Below are 6,373 nucleotides of genomic sequence, written 5' to 3' on the forward strand. Positions count from 1 at the left end.
ACCGCCCACAGCGTGAGCTCCCCTTCACCCTCCAAACACCTCGTCCTATCTTCCCTAGCGGCTCAGTCCCCTGTTGCGTCTTGACTCCAACAATCCTTAGACTCAGTACTTGGGTCCTTCTATCTTTTCACGGTCCTTCACCCTCCTGACTCAGCTTTAATCCCATGGCCGACCAGCACCCTCGCTCCTTTACATGGGTGCTCAACTTCCATCATCATCACCCTCCCTCAGCAAAACCCCAACCTTGGTTGCGTCTGGTTCCATACCTATTCAGTGCCTGAGTCTGCACAGCTGAATGTGGCTTTAGAACCAAGCAGGTCCAGGGGCTCCTGGGTGGCTCAGTCGGTTGAGCGTCTGACTTCAGCTCAGGTCATGATCGCACGGTTCATGAGTTTGAGCCCCGCGTTGGGCTCTATGCTGAAAGTTCGGAGCCTGGAGCCTGCTTCAGGTTCTGTGTCTCCCTCTCTCTGTGCCCCTTCCCTTGGTCTACTCACTCTCTCTCTCTCTCTTTCTCTCTCTCTCTCAAAAATAAATGAACATTACAAAAATAAAAAAAAATAAAAAAAGAACAAGCAGGTCCTGCCACTCACGGGCTGTGGGACCTTGGGCACATCACTTAACCCCACCGAGTCCTAGTTTCCTTAGCTATGCTGGGCGGTCTCAACTACATTCAGGACCAGCAGTGTCCGATGCCTCTTTGAGGCTGCCTAAGGATCAACATGCATTTCCCCAGTGCCTTCAACCCCTCCATCCCTCATAAATAAGAATTTCCTTTCTTCTTTTCTCACAACGTCCTGTCAAGCTTCCAACTTGAGCAGCAGAGAAATTAGAAGAGGACTTTCACTTCCAACAGCCCATCGACCACATCATGTCCCTCCTGCTGCTATGGGCGACTGTCCAGTCTCCTGGCCAAGGCCAACCCTCTCCATTTGTGCGCTAGGTCCATCCCCTGTCCTCATCAGGAAGATGGTTCTGGCAGTTTCCCCGCTTCTGTCTTCTTTTTTATTTTTGTTTATTTATTTTGAGAGAGACACAGAGAGAGAGAGAGAGAGAGTGCAAGTGGGAGAGGAGCAGAGAGAGAGGGGGACAGAAGATCCAAAGCAGGCTCTGTGCTGAGAGCAGACAGCCTGATGCAGGGCTCAAACTCTCAAATTGTGACATCATGACCCGAGCCGAACGCAGATGCTCAATCGATTGAGCCACCCAGGCGACCCTGCTTCTTCTTTTTTTTTTTTAATTTTTTTAACGTTTTATTTATTTTTGAGACAGGGAGAGACAGAGCATGAACAGGGGAGGGTCAGAGAGAGGGAGACACAGAATCTGAAACAGGCTCCAGGCTCTGAGCTGTCAGCGCAGGACTTGAACTCACGGACCGTGAGATCATGACCTGAGCCGAAGTCGGCCACCCAACCGACTGAGCCACCCGGGCGCCCCCTTCTTTTTTTTTAAGTTTACCTATTTTTTTTGGGAGAGAGAGAGAGAGAGCACGCATGCACGTGCACGGGCACACACACACACACACACACACACACACACACACTTGAGTGGGGGTGGGGCAGAGAAAGAGGGAGAGAGAGAATCGCAAGCAGGCTCCATGCTGTTAGCACAGTCCTACGTGGGGCTTGATCCCATGAACTGTGAGATCATGACCTGAGCCAAAATCCAGAGTCAGATGCTCAACCGACTGAGCCACCCAGGTGTCCCTCCCCCATCCTGCATCATCGTCTTTTCCCTTCTACTGGATCATGGATATCAGCCAGATGTGAAGTTTAATGATATTTAAGTTCTCCACAAGGAGGGATTGATTCCAGTATTAAAAGTATTAACCTAGGGGTGCCTGGGTGGCTCATCCGGTTAAGTGTCTGACTTCGGCTCAGGTCACGTTCTTATGGTTGGTGAGTTCGAGCCCCGCGTCGGGCTCTGTGCCGACAGCTCAGAGCCTGGAGCCTGCTTCTGATTCTGTGTCTCCCTCTCTCTGACCCTCCCCCGTTCATGCTCTGTCTCTCTCTGTCTCAAAAATAAATAAACCTTAAATTTTTTTTAAAAAAGTACTCATCTATATAAAGTACACAGAACAGTGCCCGACACACGGTGTTATATGTCTTAGCTCTTGTTGTTACAGGTACTGAGTGCTTGAATGTGTGATACGTCATGCTACATTATGCTTTGCCTGCATTATCATCTTTAATCTTTGCAATGACTCTGATACAGATGCTATTTTTATCCTAGTTTTTCAGATAAGTAAACCAAGACTCATCCAGGTTAAACAGTGCACCCAGGATGTCACTGTTCATAGATGGCAGGACCCAAGCACATGCTCTCAAGCACTATTCAGCTTCTCAATGACCTGTACGTGTAAAAGTCACCTAAGATGCGAGGTGCCTCATCAGGACGGTGGAGCGTCCGACTCTTGATTTCAGCTCAGGTCGTGATCTCACGGTTCGTGGGATCGAGCCCCACGTTGGGCTGTGCTGACGGCGTGGAGCCTGCTTGGGATCCTCCGCCTCCCTCTCTCTCTGCACCCACCCCCTCAAAAATAAATAAGTAAACATTTAAAAAACCACACGGGATGCTTGGGGGGAAAGGCAGAATAGGGGCTCCTGTGTGGAATCAGAATGTCCACAGGGTGGAGCCTAGCGGTCTAGCTTTTTAATATGTGCTCCGAGGATACATGCACCACATTGGAGAAGCTCCTTTATACATCCTTTAACGTGTACACAGAAAACAAATGAGGAGACCAAAGCAAGCTGCTGACGGTGGGTTTCTTAGGTGGTGGAAGAGGGGAGATTATAGAGAACTTTCACTTTCTAACATAGGTTTTAATGTGGTGTTTAAACGTTCTTAAAATTTTTTTCTTTTAATGTTTTTATTTATTTTTGAGAGAGACAGAGCACCAGTGGGGGAGGGGCAGAGAGAGAGGGAGACACAGAATTCGAAGCGGGCTCCAGGCTCTGAGCTGTCAGCACAAAGCCTGACGTGGGGCTCGAACTCATGAACCACGAGATCATGACCTGAGCCGAAGTCGGACGCTTAACCGACTGAGCCACTCAGGTGCCCCCAAATTTTTTAAATGAGCAGGTGATGTAAAGAATATTTTAAGGGGGACGTGGGTGGCTCAGTTGGTTAAGCATGTGATTTAGGCTCAGGTCAGAATCTCATGGTCTGTGTGGTCTGTGAGTTCGAGTCCTGTGTTGCACTCAGAGCCTGGAACGAACTTTGGATGCTGTGTCTCCCTCTCGATCTGTGCCCCTCTCCCTCTTGGGCTATGTCTTTCTCTCTCAAAAATAAATAAACGTTAAAAAAATAAAGAATATGTTAAATGAATAAAAAGTAAAAATTATCCCATTTCCCATCATCCACAGGCAAGCATTGGTAACATTTTTTTTTTGGATATTTTTTTTCCAGGTCCCCCCCTCTCTAATTCAGAAAAGGAAATAGAATTATAGGGTTTGCTAGTTTTTCCAAAGTTAGAATTATAATTCAGGGGCGCCCGGCTGGCTCAGTCCATAGAACATGGGACCCTTGATCTCGAGGTTGTAAGTTTGAGCTCCACCTTGGGTGTAGAGATTACTTGAAATGAAATCTTTAAGAAAAAAAAAAGAGAATTATAGTACAGATTTGGAACTTGCTATCCTGAATTTTCATGTGTCATATTTTGCGCATTTTCCCGTGTAAATAGCCTTCTATGAGCTTTCATATCTAAACACTATTCTGTCACATGTCTGTAAGACTTACTTAACTCTTTCTTTATGGCTGTATTTTTAAGTTTTTTTTTTTATACTTTCTGCTCTTTTTTTTTTTTTAAAGTTTATTTATTTATTTTGAGAGAGAGAGAGCACGAGCAGGGAGGGGCAGAGAGAGGAGAGAGAGAGAATCCCAAGCAGTTTCTGTGCTTTCAGTGCAGAGCCCAATGTGGGGCTCAAACTCACGAACCAGGAGATGATGACGTGAGCCGAAATCAAGAGTTGGACAGTCAGCCGACTGAGCCACCCAGGCACCCCTACTTTCTGCTCTCATTGATAATGCTGAGGTTAAGGTGCTCGTGCCAAAATGTAAGAATTTCTTTAAGTAAGTCCCTGAAGTGGTCATGAACATTTTAAAGAATCTTGAGCCCGCAGGTTAAAACGCTTAAGTATTTCTAAAGAGACACTAATATTTATTTAGCCCTCATACTTATGTGGCTTTGGACCATGAGACTAGTTTTGTTTTTCTTTTCCTCCTGTTTACTAGATGTTGTCACATTAGCCCATTATTCCAGTCGGTTGAGATATTTTACATTATGAATCTTGTCTTCAGACATGTTTGATATCTTTACCGTGTTCATGTTATCTGGAAATTTTATCTGTCACCATATGAACAAAACCATTCAGTAGGGTGGGGTCCTGACTCCTGAATGAGACCCCGACCAGACTTACATTTATTGGACATCCATTGTGTTGGACAGAAAATGTTAGCAGAAAATCCTTTTTTCTTTAATATTCAGCATGCTATAAAACTCTTTCTCTACCTAAAGTAGGGAATAATTATTTCACTTTTCCTCACCGATATCTGTATTCTGGACCCTTAAAGTGTACCTACGAATAAAAAAGATTTACGTCAGTATTACAGTAGAGAAATGCTAGTCTCTCCACTCTTTAGTAAGTAGGCCACAAAAATTTTCAATAAGGTCGTGGATTATCCTTTCTCTGAAATGTAAAAATAGAACTAATTCCTTATGGATCAAAGCAATTGACCAGTACTCTAGAAGTCCCCAGTAGATATTTGTGAATTTCTTTTCTCTGCTGAGTTAAAACAGACTTCAGCGATGATACAAATACCTAAATCAGCGAAATGCTAGCTGATTTGTATGGTCTGCAAAGAAGATAGTAATAACAGCATCAATGAACATTTTTCTCACAAGGAATATATAGAATGTTATTATCTCTTTAGAATGCTATTTTTAAATAATAGAGTCATTATTGGAAAGAATAATCCTTCAGCACCCCAAACTAGGTCCACTCTCTCTAATGTTTCATTTGGCAGCCTCACAACGTAGCAGATGGTGACCGATTCCTCTACCGGCCCCAGCCCATCACACCTGTATGGAGTGTGGATTGGGGAAATGTGGTCAGGGATCTGCTGAAGTTACCCTCTCTTGTCATAAACTAACAGCAGTAGATACAGAATGGAATGAACAGATTCAGATGATGTTGGGAACCAGATCTGAGAGGATTTGCTCATGTGTTGGTTGTAGGGGATAGAGAGGAAGGAGGAAGAAAGGATGATGCCCAGGTTTTTGACCCTAGCAAATGGGTGGGGATGGTGCTTTAAACTGAGATGGTGAAGCGTCGGGGAGGTGAGAGAGGAACAGATTTGGACTGGGTAATGTTACGGAAACGGCAGTTAAAGAACAGAGAAGGGAATCAGAAGTTCTGTTTTGCACGTTGACAAAGGTAAAAACATCAAACAAATAAGGAAATTGACCTTATTCAGGCTATTACAATGGGGAGAGCATGCCAGATCCAAAGATGAGGGAGCCCGCCTTAGCAGGATGGTTTTGCCTCGATAAGTTGTAGGTGGGGTGATTTTGCAGTTTGGGCTGCTTCTATAAATCACAGGTAATCTCAGCCAGTTAGCTGAACAAGAAATGTTTGTCTCTATGTCTAGCTAGTTCCAGGCGGGATAAACCCTTCAGCTGGTCATTATGAGATGAAGAACAGGAATTTGGTGGATCTGTGTCTGGCCTTGTCACAGGTAAATGAGGGCATCGTCTGCAAGTTTAACAGGAATCGTTAGAAAGAATGGACACTTTAAGTTAGATGGAGAAGGGTGGTTCTTTGTAGGAAGTCATTTCTGGAAAACAAAAGGTTTGGGGCGGGCGGGGGGACGGGGATTAGCCATCACTGTGTTCTGGGAGCATACGGCTGAGGTAAAGTTCAATACTATCAATATGTTACACTTGAGATGTTTATGAGATCCCAAGAAGAGAAGACAAACAGGCGGTTGGACGTAGAAGTCAGGCATCCAGGAGAGAGGTTCAAAGCTGGAAATGTATATTTGGAAGTTTTCATCATTACGGGTGATATTGAACACCAGGGGACTTGATGAGAACACTAAAGGAGGGGTATTGAGAGAAGAGGGTCCGAGATGGAGCTCCAAAGAACAAGCGTAAAGGTTAAGTAGAGGGGGAGGCAGCTAGCAACGCAGAGAGACAGAACCACGGGGTGGGAAACTAACAAGAGAATATGGTGTCTTGGAGGCCAAGGGAGGGAAAGAAAGGGTGGAGAATGGCACTGGAAGGGGCCGAGCAGTGAGATCAGGGCAGTGACCGTTAGAATTGACAAGGGAGTCAAGGGAGAGATTCTTTTCTTTTAAGATGAAAGATGCTTATGAA

The sequence above is a fragment of the Lynx rufus genome, unplaced genomic scaffold, assembly GCF_022079265.1.
Source record: "Lynx rufus isolate CCGP_SWC_20201006 ecotype Redwood Valley unplaced genomic scaffold, mLynRuf1.p SCAF_9, whole genome shotgun sequence".
NCBI classification, from domain to species: domain Eukaryota; kingdom Metazoa; phylum Chordata; class Mammalia; order Carnivora; family Felidae; genus Lynx; species Lynx rufus.